Source organism: Dromiciops gliroides, chromosome 5 (genome assembly GCF_019393635.1).
Source record: "Dromiciops gliroides isolate mDroGli1 chromosome 5, mDroGli1.pri, whole genome shotgun sequence".
In the NCBI taxonomy this organism is placed as follows: Eukaryota; Metazoa; Chordata; class Mammalia; order Microbiotheria; family Microbiotheriidae; genus Dromiciops; species Dromiciops gliroides.
Window position 1 is genome coordinate 279389592 of NC_057865.1, and position 27077 is coordinate 279416668.

At 40.3% G+C, this 27077-nt stretch overlaps 2 pseudogenes; both read right to left on the bottom strand.

The window, feature by feature from the left end:
- Positions 1–12430: 12430 nt before the first annotated feature.
- Positions 12431–13167, bottom strand: LOC122729047 (annotated as a pseudogene).
- LOC122729048 lies at positions 12998–26633 on the bottom strand (annotated as a pseudogene).
- Positions 26634–27077: the final 444 nt, after the last annotated feature.

Below are 27077 nucleotides of genomic sequence, written 5' to 3' on the forward strand. Positions count from 1 at the left end.
GGATGAGCTCACCCATAAAATGAAAGTGGATAGTAGAATGAATTAGAAATCAGAATCAAACAACATGTTGCTTACAAGAGACACACTTGAAACAGAAAGACACCCAGAGAGTTAAAATAAAGGGCTGGAGCAGAATCTTTTATGATTCAGCTGAGGTAAAAAAAAAAAAAGGAAGCAGGGATAACAATTATAATCTCAGGCAAAACAAAAGCAAAAATAAATCTAATAATATAGAGATAATCAGAAACTACATTTTGCTAAAAGGTGTCTAAGACAATTAAGTAACATTTTTATACCAAGTTTATCTGATAAAAGCCTCATTTCTCAAATTTGTAGGGACTGGGACAAATTAATAAAAAACAAGAGATATTCTGCAATTGATGTGGTCAAAGGATATTAACAGGCAGTTTTCTGTTACTACCTCACATCTATCAGAAATGACAAATGCTGTAAGGGATGAAGGAAAATAAGTACACTGATGAACTGTTGGTGGAGTGTTGAAATAGTCCAACCATGCAGCAGAACAATTTGGATCTATGCCCAAAGGGCTGCAAAACTGCATACCCTTTGACCCACTACTCCATAGTGTGTCAAATGCCACCACTAGATCTGCAAAGAGATAAAAAAAACAAGGAAAAGGACCTACATGTACAAAAATATTTATAGCAACTCTTTTTGTGGGGGCAAAGAATTGGAAATAAAAGGAATGCTCATCAAGTGGGAAATGACTAAACAATTTGTGGCGTATGATTGTTGTGGAGTACTATTGTGCAAGAAGAAATTATGAGTGGGATGATTTTTTTTTAAATGGGAAGATCTATCTATATAAATCATTGCAAAAGAAAGCTAGAAGAACCAGGAGATCATTGTATACAGTAACAGCAATAATGTAATGAAGATCAACTGTGAAAGACTTAGTCGTTCTGATCAACACAATTATCCAAGATACTTCAAAAGCACCCATGATGAAAAAATGATATCCATCTCCACATAGAGAACTGATGAACTCTCAGTGCAAATTGAAGTATAATTTCTCACTTTTTTTTTTTGCTTTTTTGTGATATGGCTAATATGGAAATATTTTTACATGATTTCACATGTATAATTGATATATTGCTTGCCTCAGTGGGTGAAAGAGGGCATTAGAGAAGGTAGAATTTTGAACTTAAATTTTTTAGAAAAAGAATGTTTTAACATTAAAAAAGAAATGATAAATTTAAGATTATATTTTAAAGGGAATATAGTCACACTCTCCACAATATACAGAGAAGGAAAAGTTGGAGAGGTAGAAGGAGAGCCAAGAAAGTATCCTTTCTGAAGCCAGGTGATGGGTGAGACTAGATGAGAGCTGGAGAGATCAAATGGGGGTCTAAGAAAAAAGATGTCATTGTTGACTTCTAAGAGAGAAGTTCTCTTTCAAGAATCAGTTTTTTCACTATCCCCCAATCTCCTTTAACCAACAGACAAGATTTCCAGAACACACAAAGAAGGAACTCAATCTTTTTTTTTTTTTGTGAGGCAATTGGGGTTAAGTGACTTGCCCAGGGTCACACAGCTAGTAAGTATCAAGTGTCTGAGGCTGGATTTGAACTCAGGTCCTCCTGATTCCAGGGCTGGTGCTATATCCACTGTGCCACCTAGCTGCTCCTCAATCTTTTTTACTTCAATTCCTTGGACCAAGAGCATGAATGGAATAACTCACCCAAAATGTTAAATGAGGCTGCAAAAGCTCTATAGCATATCTGGTTTTAAGTATCATCCCTAAACAACACTGGAATGATTTTGTTGGTTTCACCATCACCAGTGCTGGTCGCTCTTGTTTTCTTTAACTAATTATGTAGATGACAGCCCATGTTTCCTACACCTGCCTTAAAATGTCTTAGGAATGGCTAAAAGTCAATGTAAATCTTCCATTTTCCTGGGTTTACTACAGATAAAGAAAATATAGTTGACACTGGAAGATTACTTAGATCTTAGAATATTGTCTACCATCATTGGTGATAATTATTGCTATGAAATATTCTTGGACTTCTTCAATAAGATAATTTTAACCTCAACCAATTAAAACAGTTTCAGAACTATAGAATCATGACATTAGCCACTTTTTCTAAGGTCTTTTATCCTGTTAAATATACTGTCTTATTTTTCTGATATGCATGTTGGTCCTATTCCTATGCTGAAACAAAATGTTCTCATTGAATCATGATAGTAACAGACACCATTTATATAATGCTTGCTTTGGGGTTTACAAAAGGCTTACATGATTTTTCCCTATGACCCCCCCTCCCCCTACAACATGCTCTTTGATGCACTGGCATTGGCTTCCTTGCAGTTCCCATTAGGAGGCACTCCATTTCCTAACTCTAGGTATTTTCAGTGGCTGTCCCCCACGTCTGGAATGCTTTCCTTCTTCACCTCTTCCCCTTCCTCCAGCTTCCTTCAAGTCCCAGTTAAAATCCTACTTTCTCCAAAAAATCTTTTGTTTCCTTTTTAATATTAGTGCCTTTCCTCTGACATTATCTCAACTTTATCTTGTATAGATCTTTTTTGTACCCAGTTGTTTGCATGCTTTCTCCCCCATTAGACTGTGAGCTTCTTGAGAGTAGGGACAGTTATTTATTTATTTGTTTGTTTGTTTATTCATTCATTCATTTATCTATTTATCTATTCATTCATTTATTTTGCTTTTTTTTTGTATCCCCAGTACTTAGCACAGTGCCTGGCACATAGTAGGTGCTTAATAAGTGCTTGTTCACTTGACTTAAAATTTATGATCTCATCTTATCCTCACATTAAACCTTGGAAACTAGATGTTATTATTACCCTAATTTTCCATCTGAGGAAACAAAAGCTGAGAAAGGATAAGTGACTTAGTCTGGGCCACTCATTTAAATATCATTATTTGTTTAAAATACCTGTAATGGAGAGACAGTTACTCATTTATGAAACTGGCAGTGATGTTTCATTGATAACTAACTTTACAAAACATTCCCTTTAAACTTTAACCCCATTTCAGGGTGACTGCTTATGTTTGAATCATTTGTATGCTTGACAGTACCCAATAGACATAATATTATTTTGGTTTTTTTAAGCAGAAAAACATAGGGGTCTTATGGAAATTCTTGACACTAGGAAATGTTAAGAACTGGTCATGGTGAAAAGGTCAGTAGTTAGAGAAAAACAATTTTAAAGCACAAACCCAGAAGGTTTAAACATGGTTTAGTACCCAGCATAACTTGCCCACTGAATAATTGAGTTGCAAACACCTTTGTGTCCAGGAACTTTTTATACCTGAAGTTAGCCTTTGTGAACAAATCCCATCTTACCAACCCAAATGTTATGTTTTTGTTTTGTTTTTACTAGGTTTTGTTGACTTAATTTGTCTTTATATTAATCATTTCAATCACTTTTCCTTTCAGATAGAATCTTCCCTTGGTATAAAGAAAAACAAATAAGTAAGAATATTCATCAAAGAAATTACATCAGCGATTGCGATAGTAATTGCACCTGACAAGGTATGTAGTAATCTGCCCTAGGGTTTCCCCCTTCTCCCCTACTGAGAGGTAACAGAATATATGCTTGTCTCTCTGTTTTCTGAGCCCTTCCTTAATTTTACAGTTTTACAATTTTAGGTGGACTTTGGGGATACAGGGGAAACTTCCTTTCACTCACTCAATCAACCAATCAACATTTATTGAGTACCTACCATGTGACAGGTGCTATGTGGAAGTACTAAAGGTATAAAGATGAAAGTGAAGCCGTTCCTGTCCTCAAAGAGTTTACATTCTAATGGGGAGAAAACATGCATATATATGGGATATTCCAAAAATCTCAGGGAAGGTTTAAGGTATTAATAATAAGGCTTAGGGGATACCTTAGTACATATAGAATATATAAAAAAGTGAATATAAATTTGTTTTGGGAGAGTACTAGCAGCTGAAGAGGAGGGTGAGTGGGTGAGGAAAGACTTCATGGAGAAGGTGTTCCTTGAGTCTTAAAGGAAACTAGAGATTCAGAGAGGCGGAGGTGATGAGGGTGTCTATTCGAGGCACAGGGTTCAGCTGGTGCCCTGGCATGGAAATGTGATGTACAACACAGTGTGTAAAAAACAAGTAGGCAAATGTGTTTGAATCACATGGTGCAAGGAAAATGGCAATGTGTAAGAAGACCGGAAATGCAAGAAGGGGTCAGGTTGTGAAGAGATTTATGTATTTGGTCCTAGAGATAATAGGGAGCCACTAAAGTTCATTGGGGGAGGGGCTACACAGCTCTTCTTGACTCAAAATACCCCGGAGAATTCAACCAATAAATTGTATGGGAACAGAACAGATCATTATCACAGGTCTAACTGTTGCCCATAATCATCCAGATATAACATCGATTGATAAAATCTTAAAAACATCCTTTATGGAAAAAACAATTTAAAATTGTTATTTATTTTTAACATTCTTTTTTTTTCTTTTTTCTTTTTTGTTTTTTAGTGAGGCAATTGGGGTTAAGTGACTTGCTCAGGGTCACACAGCTAGTAAGTGTTAAGTGTCTGAGGCCGGATTTGAACTCAGGTACTCCTAACTCCAAGGCTGGTGCTCTATCCACTGTGCCATCTAGCTGCCCCCTAACATTCATTTTTTAAAAATTGAGTTCCAAATTCTCTCCTTCCCTCCATCCCCTTCCCTTCCTATTGAGAAGGCAACAATATATCAATTAAATGTGTGAAATCATACAAAATATATTTCCATATCAGTCATGTTACCAAAAAGAAGGAAGAAAAATAAAGTGAAAAATTATACTTCAATTTGGACTCAGTTCATCAGTTCTCCCTCTGGTGTGACTAGCATTTTTCATCAGAAATTCTTTGGAATTGTCTTAGATCATTGTTTTGATCAGAGTAGCTAAGTCTTTCACAGTTGATCAACATTACAAAACTGCTGTTACTATGTACAGTGTTCTCCTGGTTCTGCTCACTTAACTTTGCATCAATTCATATATGTTTTTACAGGTTTTTCTGAAATAATCCCACTTATCATTTCTTATAAAACAACAGTATTCCATCACAATCATATAACACAACTTGTTCAGCCATTCCCCAGTTGATAGGTATGCCCTCAATGTCCAATTCTTTGCTACCACAAAAAGAACAGCTATAAATATTTTTGTACAAAGGTCCTTTTCCTTTTCCTTTGATCTCCTTGGGATCCAAAATGAGCAGTGCATTATAATGAGTAGTTTTATAACCCTTTGGGCATAGTTCTAAATTTTTCTCCAGAATGATTAGATCAGTTCATAAGTCCACCAATAGTGAATTAGTATCCCTATTTTCCCACATTCATCCCAGCATCTGTCATTTTCCTTTGTTGTCATGTTAGCCAACCTGATAGTTGTGAGGTAGTACATCAGAGTTGTTTTAATGTGCATTTCTCTAATCAATAGTGATTTAGAGCATTTTTTCAAATGACTATAGATAACTTTGTTTCTTCTTCTGAAAACTACCTGTTCATATCCTTTCACCATTTATCAACTGGAGGATGGCTCTTATTTTTGTAAATTTGTCTTAATTCCCTATATAGTTGAAAAAAGAGGCCTTTATCAGAGAAATTTCCTGTAAATTATCCCCCACCCCACTCCTGTTTCCAGCTTTCTTTCTAATTTTGGCTATATTAGTTTTGTTTGTGCAAAAATTAATTTTATATAATCAAAATTATTAATTATACTTCCTATGAACCTTTCTGTCTCTGGTTTAGTCTTAAACTCTTCCTTTATCTATAGATCTGACAGGTAAAATTGTCCACCCTCCCTTAATTTGCTTATGACATCACTCTTGAAGCCTAAATCATGTAGCCATTTTGACTTTATCTTGGGTATATGGCGTGAGATGTTGGTCTGTGTCTAGTTTCTGCCAACTACTTTGTAGTTTTCCTAGCAATTTTTGTCATGGTTAGTTCTTGCCCTAAAAACTTAGATCTTTTGGTTTATCAAACAGTAGATTACTATGGTTATTTACCATTGTGTATTGTGTACCTACTCTATTGGAAAAACATTTAATCAATACCTTTAATTTTCCATCAACTACATTCAACAGTGTCTCTATCCTTTCCCTATCCCAGAGAATAACCACAACAAAACAGTTTAATAAAACTAACCAGCATATTGGAAAAAGTCTGATATTATATGCAATGTTCCATACCTATAGTTCCCCGCTTTTGCAAAGAAGCTTAGGAAGCATTCTTCTCACACCCTTTTTTGGGGCCAAGCTTGGCCATTATACTTTCAAGGCACTAAATTTTGATTGTTTTGTTGTGGTTAAAGAACACAGTAAATATTCATAATATTCCGGTTGCATGGAATTGAAACATTTGCTAATATATACCTAATAAGGAGAACAAAATAAGGTGGAAATAAAAATGAGGTGCCTATTATTCCTTCTCTCCCATCTGCCAATGGAATTGCTTTTAGTGAGCCTAAGGAGGATTATTTTACATCATTCCATCCATTTATCCAGTATTCCATCTGTCCACCCATCCATCAATAGGCATTTATTAAGTGGCTACTATGTTTCAGACACTGTTCTTGGTTCAGGGGGATACAAAGGCAAAAGTAAAAATGATCCCTCATCTTAAGAAGCTCATAGTCTAGTCAACAGAGGTGAAAAGTAAGCTAGCATTGATATTATACTTTATGGTTGGGAAGGTCCTTCCGCATCCACTATCTTTTTTGATCCTTACAACCATCCTGTGAGATATCATTAGTTTTATTTTACAGTTGAGTAAACTGAGACAACAGAGGAGGTGAAATGACTTACCCAAGGTCACACCTAGCAAGGTGAGAGAGTGAAATTCTGGTTTTCTTCTGACTCTTACTAGAACATATTCCATTATATCACAGCAGCAACCTTCTTGGAATGGCTTGCCAGGTCTTCCTTTCGAAGCCATATGTAGGACAACAATGAGGTTACCTCCTAATATTTTTATTAAAATAGAAGCAATTGTTTTACCCATCTGTATAGCAGTTCACGGAACAATAAATAGAAAAAGAAAATGGCAGTATAGCGAGTTGTCCCAGGGCTTTTCTTTTAAAATCCCACTGAGAAAATAATAATTGGCATATACATGTGTATGTGTGTGTGACATTTACATAGCGCTCTAGAATTTTCAAGACATTTTTGCAAATGTGATCTCATTTCAGCCTCACAACAACAGTAAGGTAGGTGCTACAGACATTATTCTGCCCATTTTACAGATGAGAAGCCTAGGCTCATAGTGGTTGATTTGCTGCCCCTTGATCAAACAGTTATAAGGGATTAGAGGCAAGTTTCAAACACAGGTTGGTTTGTTTTTTTTTTTTACTTCAAATCCAATGTTTGTTTTGCTCTCCTAAATAGACTGATGAGATGGGTAAGAGGCTGACTTTGGAGTAAAAGAAAGCCAAGTTAGAATCCTACCATTGATGCTTATTAGCTCTGTGATCGTAGGTAAGTCACTTAATCTCTGAGCCTCAATTTTTCCACCTGTAATGCTCAGATAAGAATATATACGCAGAGTTATTTGTGAAGATCAAGGGAGCTAATGTCTAGAAAAGTATATCTTAATGTCATACATCATTGTTATTCTTCCTCTCAAAACATCCTACCTAAATTCCCCCTTTGAAAAAAATTAGAGGATAGAATTCAAAGGCATAGCAATGGTAAAGAACTGGCTACAGTTAACAGTATTTACTTTGCCATTGTAGGAAAGACCTTTCTGTCTAAATGGCCATGACCCCTTCCCGCTGCCCTCCCATGGCTGTTTGAAGCCTGTCTGAATGATTGATGGATTCCTTCCTCTTGGCTGACCTTAGCGAGGCAGCATGGCCACAAAAAAAAAAATGTGCTCTTCTTTAGTGAACCTTTATCTTGACCTGCCTGTTATTTACAATCTAGCAGAGGCATGGTTCTTCTTCTTCTTCTTTTTTTTGGTTGTTTTTAACCCACTTGGCTTAATTCTGGTGTTATCATTCATTGATGTTATACAATGAGAGAGAGTGATGCAGTGGAAAGCATGTTGTCCAAATACCTGGGCACATTTTTTTCTGGCTTCACCTCTTATTAGTTGTGTGACTCAAAGTAAATCATGACCTCTTTGAGCCTCAGTTTCTTTATCATCAAGATGGTTATAATAAGACCCGAACTATGTATCTCTATTATAGGAAATATACTCTGTCTTTCCAGGTTGTTAGCACAGAAACCAGAGGAATTAAGTTTTCCTACTTATTATCCTTGGGTCATATATATCTTTGGACTTCAGTTTCCTCATCTGTAAAATGAGGATCTTGGACTAGATGACCTCTGCAATTCCATCCAGCTCCAAATCTCTAATCCCATCATCCTTTGTGACCTTACTGTGTTCTCCAGTAGCATAGTTTTGAGAAACTAGAATTGCTTCCATGCTAGCATGTGGGGTCAAAGTAGGATGCTTGTTGAAGAGAACGGTCTTAATACAAGGCTGCTTCTACTGTGTGAGGACGTTTTCTCACAAGGAGAGGCTCATCACCAGGAGGATGGCCAATTTGGCCATGACAGCCAACTAAACACATAAAAATACAAAGCAGTCCTTGGTCCCCATTGCCTCCATCTTCTTCTGAAGTGCTGGCAGCAGAGTGGTACAGAAGGGACAGAGGGTATTAATAATCACCCAGAGTTTAGATTATGAACATTAACTGTTGGTATCTAGTCTAACAAATTAATATTTTTCACTGATACCTTTCCCCTCCATCACCTTCATTTTCCATTTTATTCCCACTCTCACCTACATAGAAAGCCATCCTTTAAAACAAAAAAGAAAAAAAAGTCAGTTCAGCAAAACTAACGAATACATCAACCAAGTGTGATGCTATATTAAATGGACTACACATAGTCACCCACATCTACAAATAGAGGCAGCTACAAATAGGTACTGCAGATAGAGCCCTGGACTTGGAGTCAAGAAGGCTCAAGTCCAGATTTGGCCTCACACACTATCTATACCACCCTAAGAAAGTCACTTAGTCTTTTACCTCAGTGTCCTCATCTGTAAAGTGGGAATAATTATAGCACGTACCTCATAGGGTTATGAGGATAAAATAACTGACATACTTTGAAAACCTTAAAAATGCTATATAAAGGGGCAGCTAAGTGGTGCAGTGGATAAAGCGCCGGCCCTGGATTCAGGAGTACCTGAGTTCAAATCCAGCCTTAGGCACTTGATACTTACTAGCTGTGTGACCCTGGGCAAGTCACTTAACCCCCATTGCCCTGCAAAAAAAATAAATAAAAAAACCCAAAATAATCCCCCTCTCTTAAAAAAAATGCTATATAAAGTTAGCTATTATTATTATTATTATTATTATTATTATTAGTAGTAGTAGTAGTAGTAGTAGTAGTAGTAGTAGTACATAAGGAATGAAGATACATTTCCATATCTTTAATTCAGGGCCAAGGTTGGTCAGTCAAGTTTGTTACTGCTATTTCCATCAACATTGATGTAATCACTTTATTGTTTTCTTAATTCTACTTATTTCACTGCATCCGTTCATATAAGTCTTCCCAAACTTCTTTGTATCTTCATTACTATTTCACAGTAATAATTCAATACATTCGTGCCCCACAATATGTTCATTTATTTCCTGATTGATGAGCATCTAATTTATTTCTAGTTCTTTCTTACTACCAAAGTTACTGCTATAAATAAATATTTTGGTATCTATGGAACCTTTCTCTTTCTCTTTAACCTCCTTGAGTTATATGTCTGTCTGCCTATCTGTTTATCTATCCATCCATCTAATTTATATAACTAGTAGTCTCTGGGTCAAACAGTATGATGAGATAAAATGCCAAATTATGAAAAGATAAGAAAATGCTAAATGCCATAATATTATAGAGAAAGATGATAGCTGGTTACTAACAATATTGTCTCAAAGTAGGTGGGAAAACAAGTCTTCAGAAATCTTGGTACGTGACCCAAGTCAGATTGCCCTGAGCCATTTCATAGAGGAAACAGGGAACAGGATAATAGCAGACATGAGATGAGATAAATTTACAGTAATCTTGGTAGAAACTCTCTGGTTTTAAATAATAATAGAATTATCATATTTGCAATGACTATCTGATATGCTGTAAAAGAAAAGGAAAAATGGCACTCAAAAACATGAATTTGGAAATAATGATAATAGCTGAGATTGATGTAGTACTTTAAGATTTACATGGTGTTGCAAATGCATTAAAATGTATTTGTCTGGTCTTGACCAAAAACACTCTGTACTGGAGAAAATTTTAAAATAGGAATTCATTTTCAAGATACCTCAAAAAGACAGAAAAATTTCAAAGAACAGAAAAGATAACAGTGGGTATTATTTTTTTTAAATGGCGACTGAAGAGATATCAATAACTACTGACACATATACCTACTTTATCATCTCTATAAGTCAAATAAGATATTTGTAAAGTGCTTAGCACAGTGCTTGGCACATAGTAGGAACTTAATAAATGCTTCTTTCCTTCCTTCCTCCCTTTCTGACAATGATTTACATATCTTGAAGGTATCCTTGATGAAAACCCAAGAAGGGTTTTGAAGATGTTTTTCTATGTTGTTCATTTGTTTCAGTTGTGTCTGACTCTGAGACCCCATTTAGGGATTTCTTTTGGCAAGGATATGGGAGTGGTTTGCCATTTCCTTCTCCAGCTTATTTTACAGATGAGAAGCTGAGGCAAACAGGGTGAAGTGACTTGCCCAGGGTCACACAGCTAGTGTCTGAGGCTGGATTTTGACCTCATGAAGAAGAGTTTTCTTCATTCTAAGCCCAGTGCTTTATCCACTGCACCACCTAGCTGCTCTGTTTTTCCATAGCTCACCATATCTTCACACTGGTAATTATTTGAAAAGGTGTACAGATCTTTTATTCTGTAATACATGCTGTGATGAATGTAGCTTTAAAGGTTTTTTCCAACCATGAAAATGTTAAGAACATGCAAGCTTCTGTCCTGCCATTCTGGAAAGCAATTTGGAACTATGCCCTGCAGGTTACTAAACTGTATACATGTTTTCCCATTGATAGCATGACTAGGCTTATACCCCACAGATTAAAATAAAAGAGAAAGAAAAAAAAACACCTTCGTGTAAAAATTTTGATTACAGCTCTTTCATGGCAAAGAATTGGAAACTAAGGGGGTGTCCATAAACTGGGGAGTGGATGAACCAATTATATGGTAACTTAATGTAATGGAATATTATTGTGCTGTAAGAAATGAAGGTTATTTCAGAGAAATCTGGGAAGGAAGGAATTGAGTTGCTACTAAATGCCAGGCACTGTGCTAAGTGCTTTACAATTATCTCTTTTGATCTTCACAAGCTGTGAGGTTGCCATTATTATCCTTGTTGTGCAGTTGTGAAAACTGAGGCAGACAGAAGTTAAGTAACTTCCCCAGGGTCATACAACTAGTAGGTGTCAGGTCTTCCTAACTCCAAGTTCAGCATTCTATCCACTGAGTCACAAAGTTACCTTGGGAAGACTTGTATTAACTCATGCAGAAGAAAGTGAGCAGAATCAGGAAAACTATTTCTATAATAGTAGAAATGCAGTAAAAACAATTTTGAAAGATTTAAGAATTCTAATCAATACGGTGTCTAACCACAATTCCAGGGGATCAGTGATAAAGTATGCTACCCACTTTCTGACAGAGAGGTGATAGATTCAAGAAGCATAATGAGATTTATTTTTGAATGTGGTCAATTCCAGAATTGTTTTGCTCGACTACATATTTGTTCTAAGGGTTTTGTTTTTTCTTTTCAATAAAGGGAAAGGGGCGGGGAAGGAAAATATACACTTGTTAATTAAAAAAACAAAGAATAAAAACCACAGAATATTCCTTGACATATCTAACCACAGAGATAACTTTGTTACCCCATTCTTCCATTATCTAACAAGGCAAAAGAACATGCAGGTTCATCAAAGGGAAGATAACTGCACATTAAGAAATGATGTGTTATAGTCATGGTCATACATGATCTATGCCAAGTCTGGAATGAATAGGAATTCATTCCCTTTATATGGTGAGGTTCAGATGTTCCTGTAGGGGGCTGACATTGTGTGTGTCACATTGAGTCTAGGAATACCACCAGAATCTTCTCTTTGAAATAGAACACTATCCATTGAAAGACCTAGGAGAAGTCCCCACCACTTTGAATTGAACCTCCACAAAGCATTTTTTTTCTTCAATCAAGGACATTTTTATTTACATAAAATGAACTGTGTTAAAAACATGTATAGGGGAAGCTAGGTGGCACAGTGGATAAAGCACCGGCCCTGGATTCAGGAGTTCCTGAGTTCAAATCCGGCCTCAGACACTTGACACTTACAAGCTGTGTGACCCTGGGCAAGTCACAACCCCCATTGACCCGCAAAAAAAAAAAAAAAATTAAAAAAATTAAAAAAATAAAAATATGTATAAACTGCTGCCCCACTCCCCAACCACGTACCCCCCAAAATTATCACTCCTCGCTACTGTCCTCCAGTCATTTTGGCTGTTGCCATTTTCCGTATCTTAGTGGCCCATAGCTAGGCAACCCTCATTCCTCTTCTCTCTCAATGTAAGTTCTGGTACCACACAGAGCCATCTGCCTGGCCAGGTACTGGTCTCTTGCTGACATGCCTCTTTGTTATTTCAATTTGTGAACTTGCTTGGTATCTCAGGTGGCTTCTCTCCTTCCCACTCTAGCCAGTGCTTTGACCCCCACCCCCACCCCAGTCCTTCAGGTCTGGAGGTCCCCTCCATGTCCCCCTCCTGCTAGAAACTTCCTCCCCATGAAGTCTGTCCTGTGCCCCAAAACTTGAGGTACTTCCTTCTCTCTCTTCCTCTCCTCTCTGAAGGTCTGATGCTGAGCTCCCTCTCTTTGCATTTCTCATGTCTGTCTTTCTTTCCCTCTGTGAGGCTTCTCATTTCCCTCTCCTTCTTCTCATGTTGGTCTTCACTATTTCTTGGCTTGGCTCTTTCTTTTCCCTGGGGGTGGGAGGGGGTTGCTTCTCCCACTTTTCTTCCCTCCTTTGTTCTTGGTCAGGCTTCCTCTTCTCGAAATCTTCCTGCTCCCACCTCTTCTAGAAATAGTCTTTACTATTGTCCTTCCTGGGCCTCTGATGTTCTTTCTGGTGACCACCATCAATGTAATGTTAGTTTTGCTCCATGACCTGCCTTTTGCAGCTGCCGCCCTGATGGTAGTCACCTCTGTCCATTGCGGCTTTGTTGATGCCTCTTGTCTTAGAGTTATTGGTGTGGCTCTTGTCATGGTGCACTCTATCTTTCCTCAAGGAGCTTGAGTGAGCTTCACTCCTTTCACTCTGGTAGCCTATTTCACTCCTGCAGCTCCATCTACTCTTGTCTTCATCATCTTCTTCACTGCTGTCCACATCAGGGTCACTGTCTGCATCTGCATTTTCCTCACTCTGGTTCTGGGTATGTTTCTATCAACTGGGACCTGTTTTCTGGATTTAATTTGCCAGAATAACCCCATGGTTTCTCCTCCTTTATCCTAGAGCTGACTTCCCAAAGGCTGCATTTAAGCCCTTCCTCTTCTCCACTGCTTGATGTATAAGGTGCCTGTAAAATCTACTGAGCTCTTTCTGCTTGGTTATATCCAGAAAGGCCTCCAGGGCAGCTGCTTCCTCTCTCTTTCTGCTTCCTCCACTCTCCTGAAACTTTCTATAAGCAGATGTCACAAATGCCTCTTTTCCATTTCTTATTCTTTCTGAATTTCCTTTCCCTTTTTTTCTCTTGCTTCTTTTTTCTTATCTCAACTGCTTTTAGTAGGCTGTGGATATACTTAGGCTTTCTTGTCTTTATTGAAAGCAGTTTGGGATGACTTTCCTCCTCCTTCCGCAGCATTTCGTCATAAATGCCCTCATATTCATCCGCGGTAGCATCTTCTGACAGGGCCTTCTGAATTGCAAGTTTGCTCGGCCTCACTTCTTGCGTTTTCCTCCCCTCTGAGGGCTGTCGCTCATGGAGTTCTTCTCATTACCAAACACTGATGGCTTCAGCAAAATAAGTTTCTGCAAATGCCGTGACTTAAAAAGAGCCCAGGCTGCCCCGCCTGCCATCCTGCTCCTGTCCGCTCGACGCCGCAGAGTAAAGCCGTCCCCGGCTCCGACGCCGCAGATTCCACAGCAAGCCCACCTCCTCCAGCCTGCTTCTCTCTTCCCGCCCCGGGCCTGCGGATTCAACAGCTCCGAGATGCTTTTTTTCTTCTTTTTAGAAAATAACAATTATTTGTTTGGAAGCCTTTTATTTTTAAAGGTCACAAAATCTCTGTCGAAAGTGTCGACCAGACCCCTCTTCCCAGCTGCTTGGCTGGAGCTGTATTTGACTAAATAAGGGGGGAGGGGAAGAGGGAGAACCTTGACCCCGCCTTGACCCCTCTTTGGCTCAAACGGGTCAGCCCACGGAGGATTAACTAGCATCAGTTGGATTGGGGGGCTGTACGGGGCAGTGGCGGTGTCCTTGATGAGAACTCGAGAAAGGAACCGTCAACTTTTAGCAGATGATTTTCTCGGGGAGGAAGCGCCCACAGAGATGAGTTCATGGACCTTGACAAACTGCAAAATGCCCTTTCAATAGGAGCTGTTATTTTTCTGCACGACCTTTGCTCCTCCTCCCTCCTTCCGTCTGCTTTTCGGTGTTCTGTTGCTCATTAGCACCTTCCCCAGAACACTGGAGAGGGAAAAGAGGAAATGAAACTCAATTTTCCTACTTGCTAACAGCTGTCATTATAAAAAAAATCACCAAACCAAACCAATAAATGGGGCAGGACGTTGTCGAAATTGACTAAAGCGAACGACAGGGTTTTGGTTTTTCTAACCATGAATTTTAACAGTATCCACCCTGCTCTGTTTTGTTTGCTTTTTAAAACCGAAGGCATCATCCATGGAGAGCTGACCTCCAAGCCAAGGAAACCTGGCTTCAAATCCCACCTAGGATATATACCGTGTTCCTGAGCAAGTCACTTAATCATTCAGTGTTGTAGGCAATTATTTAAGACTGAGTGGCAGAGAAGATACCAACTTGCATGAATAGAGAGAGTTTCCTCACTTCGGGGACTTCCCATAGCGGTGATATCAGAGACTTGGCTCCTACCCTTATTCCACACCTAAGAAGCAGGTTCCCCCCCCCCAACTTAATCATAGCTAATTAGTATAACAGCTCTCCATATTCAGTTACTAATAAATAATTGCTTGTAATGGCTACAAAGTAGGAAGTTTTCTTGCTCAGCTATATGAAGTGATCCATTTTTGCCTATCTGTATCTAAATGCTTAGCACAGTACCTGTCTCTATGTAATAAGAGCTAAGTAGGGCAGGTAGGTGGCACAGTGGATAAAACACTGACCTTGGATTTAGGAGGACCTGAGTTCATATCCAGCCTCAGACACTTGACACTTACTAGCTGTGTGACCCTGGGCAAGTCACTTAACCCTCATTGCCCTGCAAGAAAAAAAAAAAGAAGAGCTAAGTAAATGCTGATTGACTGATGGATTGATTGATCCTTGAGGCAAATATAACACTGGTCTCCTTTAAGTTTTGAGCTTAAACTCTTATGTTAATGAAGTTTAAAATGCTAATCAACACCATTCTATAAGAGCACTGCTTCTCTCATCTTGTAGGGGGCATCTCTTTGCTGACAGTCACATTCTTGTCAATGTGAGGAAATTCAGAAACTTTTTTTTTTCTCCTTAGGATGATCTTAGATAAGTGAAGAGCTGGAAAGAGATGGCATAAGAAATAGCGTAATATCCTGGATATAGCACTGAACCTGGAGTTAGGAAGATGAGTTTAAATTCTGTCTCAGATACTTACTGTGTCCATCACTAGCCTTTCCTAGACTCTCAGTCTTTGCTCTGTCCATTTTATTGTCACTCTTTTAATCAATGGGCCTAGGCTTGTTTAGCCAGAAGAGAAGACTAGGGAGAAGGTTGGAGATGAGAACGCTCTTCAAGTATTTGAAGGGCTGTCACATGGAGCAAGGATTAAAGTTGCTTTTTTGGCTCCAAAGGCAAAAAGAAAAAAAAGAAGGAGCAATGAGTTGAAGATGCAATTAGGTCATTTTAAGTTTGATATCAGGAAAAAAATAAACCAACTATCCAACAATTGAGGTTGTACCAGAGTAAAATCAGGTGTCTCAAGAGACACCTCCTTTTTAGCGGTCTTCAAGCAGAGCCCCGATGACCACCTGTCATGTATTATAATGTTATAGTGGACTTCCTTTCACCTATGGATTTGACTAGATGGTTGTAGAGGTCTCTTTCAACTCTCAGATTTGTTGATTCTGTGTGTAGCATCCCCTTTGGGCTCATTCCCCCCAATCATGCTCTAACTTTCACACACAGGTTGGGGTTTCCAGAGGACAGCTGAACTACTTTTTCCTTAGTGTTATAGGATAATTCTAAGTCTTTGTGTCATCTAACGCAGTTATTCTTGAGCCCCTACTAGTGGGGCTATTAGCCAACCAACTGGTTTATTATCTTTTAGAAAAGGTATTTATCAAAAAGGAGTAGTAGCAAGAACAATTGGTACGTAACATTTTCCAAACTGAAGAATCACTCTCTTCCTGTACACACAAGGTACTTGGCCTAGGAGTACTTCCTGACTCTTGGCCCTGGAATTCCTTTTCCACCTTTGTGGAATCCTCATGAACTTCCCTTTACCTGTAGCACTCTGCTAGGCTGATCTACTACTGGGCCAGGCTGTTCCACAGCTGCTGGTATTCTTTCCCCAGTTTCTACTCAGGCAACAGGAAAGGGGAATATACAACTGCACTGGTTCCTGTCTGGGACTGGCTGCTTCTCCTGTAGGCCACTTAGCGGCTGCCTTGCAGTCTTTTCAGATCCTACAATACTCATAAGCTTGCTGTCTGGGCATGCACATCTCAAATTTGCTGTGGCCGTTGTTCCTGTTTCAAATAGATTCTGCTACCAACTGTAGTTGTGAGTAGTGCCTTGGTTAGGCTCTCAGGACCCCCTCAACTCACATTATTACTTGAGAACTCAAAACCCTCATTTTGCCTGAGATAAGGAAAGAATATACAAAATAAAGAGAGGTGGCACATGCTCACAAACACACAGTGGCTAGATGGGAGAAGGGACAGTGGCCCTTCATCTCACTCACGGAAGCTCAAAAGCATCCTGCCTATTCACAGCCACCAAGAAAGAGAGAGTGAAAGATCAAAAGGTTAAACTTTTCTTATGAAGCGTTAGTTCCTGATCAGTCACCCCTGAGTCATGAATTCTCCTGACTCCAGAGCCAATTAAAAAACTTTTTAAACATTATATGGTACCAACCCCTGAATCATTATGGAAAGAAACCAATTCCCAAAGTTCCATGTGTTGAACTGGAATCAGGGAATAACTACATCTACTCTAAGGAATGAAACCAGCCAGGAAAGACCTGTACATGTTTCAAGGAGTGGTCATTCGTGCCACGTGTAAAGGGCCCTGTTGATGATTGACTGAAAGAATCTGTAGCTTCCTTCAAAGCTCAAGAACCATTTCCTACAAGAAGCCTATCTTGATTCCCTGCCAGTTGCTAGTTATCCTATCTCTGAAAATTACTTTGTACAGGGTGTCCCAAAAGTCAACTGCACTAAGCCTTTTGGGACATCCTATACATATTTAAAATTTTTTATGTATATGTTGTCCCCTTCCCCCCATGTAAGCTTCTTGAGGGCAGGGGCTATTTTTCATTTTTGCCTTTGATATTCTAGCACTTGGCACTCTGCCTGGCACATTGTAGGCATTTAATAAATACATGTTAAATTGAATTGAGTCATTACTTCTTCCTTGGACTATTACAAAAGTTTCCTAACTGATCTCACTACCTTCAGTGTCTCATTTATCCAGCTTAACCTTTACATAGTGGCTAAAATGGTCTTCCTAATGCGTCAGTTGGATGACAGATTCCTTTTAGCCTTTCAAAGATGTTTTTGTATTCTGGTTCTGTGGTCCATCAAAGTAGCTACCATTTGCAAATCTGATAGAGTGATGACATTTAGTAGGTAGTATAATAATAATGATAGTAATGATGATAATAATAATAGCTAGCCTTTATATAGAGCTTTAAAGTTTAGAAAGCACATTCCAAGTGTCATAACATTTAAGCCTCACAACAATCCTGGAAGGTAGATGTTATTATTGTCCCCATTTTGTTGATGAGGAAACTGAGACACACAGAAGTTAAATGGCTTGCCTAGGATCACGCTGTTTAAGTGGAGGCTAAAACTGAACTCAAGTCTTTCTGACTACAAGTCCAGTGCTCTTTTCACTGTATTAGCTAGCTGCCAAAGTATAAATGTAAAATCTTCCTTGAGATTAAAAAAAAAAATTCTTGAAGCATAGCATGTGAGAGAAGCGAATAGACAACTCATAAAAATAGCTGGGCATTTCTATACATTTGCAGACAGCCATGTCATGGTTGTCAAATAAAGTCCATGCACCTTGAATCCATCACCACTCTGTCAGGAAATAAGTAGCATGCTTTATCATGAGATCTCTAGAAATGAAGTCGGTCCTTGCATTGAACAGAATCCTTTAAATCTTTCAAAACTGTTTTTTCAGTGCTGTTGTTATTGTATAAATAAGCCTTGACACATATGTCATCAATATGTATACACATATCTAGATAAACATATACATACATACACACACATATATATGGAGAGACACAGAGAGAGAGAGAGACAGAGAGAGAGAGGGAGAGAGAGAGAGAAGGAGAGAGAGAGGGAGAGAGAGAGAGAGGGAGAGGGAGAGAGAGAGGGAGAGAGAGAGGGAGAGAGAGAGAGAGAGAGGGAGAGAGAGAGGGGGAGAGGGAGAGAGGGAGAGAGGGAGAGAGAGAGAGAGAGAGAGAGAGAGAGAGAGGGAGAGAGAGAGAGGGGGAGAGGGAGAGAGGGAGAGAGGGAGAGAGAGAGAGGGAGAGAGAGAGAGGGAGAGAGGGAGAGGGAGGGAGGGAGAGGGAGGGAGGGAGAGCACACATGCATTGGGCTTGGCCAATGTAGAAGTTTGTTTTGCTTGACTGGGCATGTTTGTTACAAGGTTGCTTATTTTTCTTTTCTTTCCCTTTTCGCCCCTCCAAAGGTGAGGGAAGGTGGAAGAGAGAGAAAATAAATTTTTGTTCATTAAAAAATAATAATAAATAAAGACCAAAAAAAGTTCATGCAGTGTCTGGCTCTGTTAACAACCAGGACCATAGTGTCCAGAACAGGGGAGATGATCATCTTGCTGGACTTTGTCCTGGTCAGGCCATGTATGGAAGATTGTAGAGAGTTGTTGGTGTCACATTTTAAGAAAGACATTAGCCAGCTGGAGCACAACCAGAAAAGGGCAACCAGGACCATGCTGCTAATCATGCCATACAAGGATTGGTTGAAAGAGTGAGAAGAGGTTTAGCCTGAGTAAGAGAAGATGGGGGTGGGAGCATGGTTCATACCATAGCTCTTTTTAAGTATTTGATTAAAAAAAAAGAATTTTTTTTTTAAAGAATGAATCTCCCATCTTGCCTGAGCTAGAAGTGTAGGTCCCTTCACACTTTAACTGATTGGTATGATCGCTTTGACCTGCTCTGTTTCTGCAGCTGAGAACTCCTACACCCAAGAGACCCACCAGCCTCAACCCCCTTGGTAGCTGGGATCAGAGACAGGCACCACCTTGCCCAGTTCTTCAGCTGTTTGAAGGGCTGTCAGTTGGACTCCTGTTCTCTTTTGTCTTTAAGGACCAGACTAGGAGCAATGGGTAGAAGGTGCCATGCACCTTGATTTAAGGAACAATTTTCTAAGAATTAGAGACGTTCAAATGAGAAATGGACTGCCTTGGAGAGGGGTTGTCTGGGAAAGTAATGAGCTTCCCATCACCTATTTGCAAGCATAAGTTGAAAGACCATTTGTCAGGGATGATGCAGAGGGGTTTCTTATTTCATTATAGTTTGGATTAAATGACTTCTGAGTTTCCTCCAGCTTTGAGATTCCATGATTTTCTATAAACATTACCCAAGTAGCCTCTTTTCACTTAAATTTTTTTATTGCCATCTTTGATTTTTACATCACTGTTATTTATTTCTAAATACTCTTCCTACTCTCCTACTCAGTAAGCTGTCTCTTCAAACCGAAATTTAAAAAGAAAAGGGGGCATGTGGCTTTTAAAAAGTTTCAAAAGACATAATTCCTGGGTAATTTAATAATATTAATAATACCAGCATTTTAATAAAAGGTTGGTCATTTGGCTGTCTGTCTCTAAGACCAAAGACAATCATGATGGAAGCTCAAGGCTTATATGTTTTTTTTTTGTAAGAAGAGTGTTCAAAATGATGGCAATAAATTCTGATGGGTGAATAATTAATGAAAGAATGAATATTCCAATAAAGGGCTAAACCTGAACTTTGATTATGTCATTTAATTCTTAAATTCCCCTAGCCTTGGGCAATGTATTCAAATTATGTATGTCCCACCCAAGTCTGAGCAGAACACAATGGTGGCCCCACCTGGGTGGGATCTAGATAGAGAAGAAGGTTAGCTCAACCTTCAGACACTTTACAAAAAGGGGGGAAAACTCTGCATCTCCTCAAATCACTGGTTATTAATAATTATTTCTCTCGGGGGAAGAGAAGGGAGAGAAAAAGCAACTTTTATGAAAACTAATTATTGCATCGTGGCTCTGCCACTTGCTACCTATGTCACCTTGGGGAAGTCACCTACCCTCTCTATATTCGGCATATTCAATCGTAAAACAAAGGGATTGGACTTCTAATGTCCTTTCCAGTTCTTCATCTATGAGCCTATAATCCTACCCATGTGACCATTTTCTTCCTCTGAGCCTCAGGTTCCTCAACTATCAAATAAGGGGATTGGAAAAGATGGCCCATGGGATTCCTTCCAATCCTCCATCTATGATTCTATGATAATAAACAACAAATAGCTTAAAAGTTAAGATTCTTGCAACTAAAAGCTCCAAGGTCCTTTCCATCTCTAGACCTTTGGCTTTTCCATCCTTTGATCTGAGTCTTCCAATATATGCAATGTTCTGCACCCTTAGTTCCCCACCCTCTGCATTTCATTAGGGTTTTTGATCTGGTTCTTTTGTGATTAAAGACTTGGCAAAATGACCCCTTCCTCCTACCATAACTTAGAACTACTCCAATGGGGAGAAATGCTTTTTCTTCCAGCAAACTCTTGCCTTGAACTGAGGTGACTTCCAGAAGGCTGTCTTATATAACCACAGAACTCGGGGAGCTTGAAGGGAACCTCGGGAGGTCACTCCAGTCCATTTTCTTACACTGAGATTTGCTAGCTTGACGGCCAATTTCCTTTGCCTTCAAGGTATAGTGCAAGCCCCGCCCTGTTTACAGAGGAAGTACAAGGCCCAGCCAGCTGTCACTAATAGGAAGGGATTATCTGTGAATCATTAATGATTGGGAGCTGTGTAGTGTGTCAGTTTTGGACGGAGGGCAGCGTGGTAGTGACAGGTCTATTTATCTCAATTAAAGTGTAACTGAGCCCATTGAAAACTTGATTTTTGCACAGGCTGTGCTGTGTTTTTGAAAGAAAAAAAATGTTAGTTGTGTTCTAGGAGATGTTGGGATGACATTGGGAAGGCCAGGAAATGATTTTTTTTTCTTTTTTGGGGAAAGAAAGGAAATAGTACAATGATTAAATACAAACTTTCTTTCCAGGGAATTCTGGGCAACTTTTGTCCCAAGATGAGATGGTAGAGGTAAGGTCAGAGCATAAACAGGACTCCTAAGAACAGGGGGGTCACCCTTGCTAGAAAAAGGAAACAAAACGGACCCTCTTTTTTTTTTTTTTTTTTGCAAGGGCCTGTTTCCCCAGTTGGGTTTGGTGGGGGACAGGGAATGGACAGGAGGTTGGGCAGAGGCCACCATACATGATGACTACATCCTGAACTCCACTCTAGGGAATGTTCTTATTGGGGACCAGGCCTCTTGGGGATCAGATTCCCTTGGACCTGGAGGGATCCGCTATGATCTTGATATAGTGGGAAAATGGGGTATGGGTTGGGGTTCTTGGGAATTCCTCTTTAAAGAATTACACCCTCTTGCACACAAAACGTAGTTAGAACAAGGTGATAGTTTATTTAGGGCCAAGGGAAGGGAAGGGGGGGGGGAGGGAAACCATGAAAGAAATCCTTAGACTTTTCATGGGGAGATTTGGCATAAAGCACATGGCTCAGAGGTACCAAATCTCCTCGAACAGGAGACCGGAAGGTACTTTTATAGAGGACTGATGGGGGTGGACCATCTGCCCGTGAAAAGTTCCTTTAGTGAGAGAGGACCATCCCCCACTGGTGGTAGCTGGGGGAATTGGGTGAGCAGTGGAGGACCATCCCCCACTGGTAGTGACTAAAGGAATTGGGTGAGGGGTGGCTACGGATCCCTCTTCAGAACACAAAGGCCGAAGCCACACCCAAACTTATCTCTCCAGAGTAAGGGAGACCAGAATGAAGGGTAGGAATCCGAAGCTAGCTCAGTCCGGTTTGGTTCAGTTTATCTCTCTAGGCGCTATCTGTTCTCTGGTTTAGTTTCTCAAGGAGAAGATTCCTCGGTGTGCCCCAGAGAAATTCTGGGGTGCTCTGCGCCCCATGACAATCTGAAGACACCCTGAGATCTAGCAATGCCAAGGGTCACACTTTCAAAGCCTTTCTGGAAGATTTTCTGGGAGAGGTTAAGCAATGCCAGGGCCACCAGTGAGTGACCCTAGAGTCTCCTCTGGTTGAGCTTATAGCTACCCTTCTGAGCCGGACCCTTAGTTCCTGATATGGATTCCACTACAGGCATGTAGGTGGTGCATTAGATAGAATGTCAGACTTGGAGTCAGGAAGACTTGAGTTCAAATCTTACCTCAGATACTTGCTAGCTGTGTGACCCCGGGCAAGGCAGTTAACCTTTCTTTGCTGTAGCTTCTTCATATGTTAAATGGGGATCATCATACCTCCTCATTTATAGAAGTTGTGAGGTTCAAATGAAAGAATGTATAAGGTAATTCGCAAACCTTAAAGTGTGTCTAGCAATTGTGTCTGCTTCAGTTCCCTCAACTATAAAGTGGAGGTGGTGATATATATTCCTGGGGGGAAATTTCCTCATCTGGGAGTTCCCTATACAAGTCAGATCACAAATTCAGTCCCAACATAAAATAAACTCAGTCTGTCTTGGGGATGATCAAGCCCAAGTTCCTAATAATGTCTAGAAAGTTCAAAACTTGAATTTAAGCTTAAGTAATCTGGGTCCGGATTCAGTTCCATTTCTGCACCAACGAGCATTTATTAAGTGTTAAGTGTCTGAGGTCGGATTTGAACTCAGGTCCTCCTGACTCCAGGACCTGTGCTCTATCCACTGCGCCACCTAGCCTCCTGAGACTTACCTTTTAAAGGACTTTGAATTTCCCCCTCCCCAAATTATTGGTTATTAATAATCATTCCTCTCAGAAAGATGTTTAGAAGTTTAGCTGTCACAGCTGGGTCAGAGATTTCTAGATTTGGGACTTGAAGGGGCCTTAGAGGTCACTTAGTCCAGCCACCTAGATTTACAGGTAAACAAACTCAAACCTATAGAGTTCAAGTGACTTACCCAAGGTTACACAGCAATATCACAGGATCATCTATTTTTTTTTAGTGAGGAAATTGGGGTTAAGTGACTTGCCCAGGGTCACATAGCTAGTAAGTGTTAAGTGTCTGGGGCAAGATTTGAACTCAGGTACTCCTGACTCCAGGGCCAGTGCTCTATCCACTGTGTCACCTAGCTGCCCCTACAGGGTCATCTATTTAGAGGTATATGGAACCTTAGAGTTCATTGAATCAAAATCCTTCATTTTACAGGTGCAGAAACTGAGGATCAAAGAGGTTAAGTGATTTGCCTAGGGTCACTAGTGTCTATGGCAAGATTTGAACCTAGGTCTTCTAGTACCCTATCTTCTATGTTCTACTCCATTTCAAGGTATTGGGGAAGAACATTTTGAGCATTGGGAATGACATGAGCAAAAGCCTGGAGATGAAAAGTGAGTTTAGAGAAGAGTGAATCAGCTGGAATTTGAAAGAAAGGTAGATGAGAATAAGGCTAGAAAGTTAGGTTGGTGCCTTATTATCTTCGATTATATGACTAGATAACCCCAAATCCTTTCCATTACTAAATCTATGATTCCCCCTTGATGGAATGGAAGCACCTCAGGGGCAGAGATACTTTTGTGTCTGGGTTGCCAGTGCCTAGGGTCATTCCTGGCCTAGAGGGATAGGGGTTAGTGACCTAACCTATGATTTCATTATGTGATGAGTAAAAATCTAATGTGTGTGTCCTTACCTACCCCCCTCCCCCAAGTGTGTGTGTGTGTGTGTGTGTGTGTGTGAAACTATCTAAGATTTACTTATAAATTAGAAACTTCAGCAACAGTGTTTGGGCCTTAAGCACTTATTAAAGTAGTTAGTAAAGATATATCACATGGAGTTCAGAAAGATAGCCAAAACCTATCTACCCTAGGGTTCAGAATCGACTCCTTCTTCTTCTTCTTCCCTCAGCCACCAACCCGAGGTTCCAGAGCCAGCCTTCCTTCCTACTTCCTGTCCCCCCACACCAACTGGGGCTGTCCTTCAAGCTGATTGGTTGAGGGTGGTCTCCTGTTGAAGTCTTAGTCCACAGCCTCTGAGAACAACACCCCACTCAGGGCTGGCCAGGTGTGGTCTTGATTTAATCAACCTTAAGTAGGTTCTCAGTCAATCAGTCAGGCTCACCCAATTCAATCAATTCCAAATCAATCTTCAGGTGGGGCACCTGGGCATCCGCCAAATCTCATTATTTTTTCACATTTAACATAGGGAACTGCCCAGTGAAGAAACTTCTTTTAACAGGGCAAGCTAGGGGCAGCTAGGTGGCTCAGTGGATAGAGCACTGGTCCTGGAGTCAGGAGGACCTGAGTTCAAATCCAGTCTCAGACACTTAACACTTACTAGCTGCTGTGACCCTGGGCAAGTCACTTAACCCCAATTGCCTCACTGAAAAACGAAAAACAAACCAGGGCAAGCTAGCATTTTCTCTGAAACCTATAAGCCTCTAGTACAGAAAGATCAAGTGCTTAACCCAAGGTAGGTTCCTAGATTCAAGGTTGGCTCTCTCCATTATGCCACCTTGCCTCTCTCCTGATACATTGTACCTACTTAATAAATTTATGTTGGTTGTCTGAATTTATGCTCTATTAGCACATGGCTATAGATCTTGAAGGGGGCAGCTAAGAGCACAGTATATAGAGTGAAGGGCCTGGAGTCAGAAAGAGTCATCCCCTGAGTCAAATTCGGCCTCAGACACTCACTAGCTGTGTGACCCTGGGCAAGTCACTTTATTATGGGAGGAACTTCCAGACTGGTTTGAGAGGGCTAACACCCCCGAAGAATTAGAGACTCAAAGCAAATTTTGTAAAATAGATTTATTAGGAGAGAGGAACACATGGCCAGGAGGCAGAGTTAAGATGGAGACAGCCTCCTCAAGTGAGGAAAGAGTTGATCTTATATATGTTAATAGACAAAGAAGGCTATGTGTTGAGTAAGGAGATTGCAAAAGAACTGGGGAGGGGATTGCAAAACAAGTGGAGGGGGTGCCTGGAGTTTGAATAGTGGGCTATCAGTATGATATACAGCATACATCCTGCTGTTAGGCAAGGAGTTGATATCTCAAATGTATGGAACTTGTATATCATCTTTGTTCCTTGAAGACCTTGGTATGTTTATTGGTGTTTATGTCATAGATGGAACTGTCTCTGAATGTACCAGGATATGCTCTGGCTATACCACATTCCTGAGGTGGGAGGCAGAGCTGTTTTTCACTTCGGCATTCTTTGGTTTCAATGTCTAAAGTTTAAGGATTCCAGGGGCAGCTAGGTGGCACTATAGTGGATAAAGGCCTGATCCTGGAGTCAGGAGGACCTGAGTTCAAATCCAGCCTCAGACACTTGCCACTTACTAGCTGTGTGACCCTGGGCAAGCCCTCATTGTCCCCCCCCACCCCCGGCCCCCAACACAAAGTTTAAGGATTCCTTAAGGGTTAGGGTCTCTATGTTTCTTGGGGTCCCGTGTCCTGCTACAACTTCACCCTGTGTGCCTCAATTTCCTCGTATGCAAAATGAGCTAGAGAAGGAAATGGCAAACCACTCAAGTATCTTTGCCAAGAAAACCCCAAATTGGGTCACAGAGAGTCCAAGCTTACTGAATGACTCAACAACAACAACAACCAACAACAATGATCCTGAGACCCTGGGCAAGTTACTTAACTTCCTTGGACTTTAATTTCCTCATCTGTAAAATGAGAGGTTTGGACTAAATGCAGGTCCCTTCAAGCTCTAGAGCGATGAGCCTTTGCTTTCTCTCCTGCAGCTCTCTCTGTCTCTGTCTCCTTTTTTCTCTCTCTGTGTGTCCCTGTTTCTCTGCCTCTGTTTTTCTCTTCTCTGTCTCCTTCCAGACGTGCCACTCAATTTCTTTAATCCTCAATTTTCTCATCTGTCAAATGTAGATAAATCATACCTGTAGTACTTTCACTGAGGTTATTCCGAGGATCAAGGGAAGGGGCTTTGCCAATCTCAGAGGGCCTTGGAAATGTGTGCATCTCTGCCCATGACCATCACTGCTTCCCTTTGTCAGTCTGGGCTGCAGCGAAGGCCACATCCAGGCCCAACCCCTGGTGGAGAACAGCCCTGGAAGCTTTTCTTCTCCTTAATGTTTCACAACTTGGAAAGAGTTTCCAATTTCCTTTTTTTTTTTTTCATGGGAACTTATTGAACATAAGTTAATAAAAATGTTTTTCTCATTAACTCCAGGGCTTAATCATGTAGCATGACAAAGGAAATGAAGAAGAACAAGGGGAAAGAAAGATCCCTAATTGCCCAGCCGGCCAAGTCCCCCCAAGGGCTGGAGCTTTCTGTAAAGTTGTTTGCTTGGCTCCGGCTGACTCCAAGTTCATTGTCCAGCGCAAGGTTCTCCAAACTTTGGCCTGAGTGAGGCTTCTGGGGCTCTGACAGCTTCCCTTCTCCCACCCCCATCCCGTCATTCC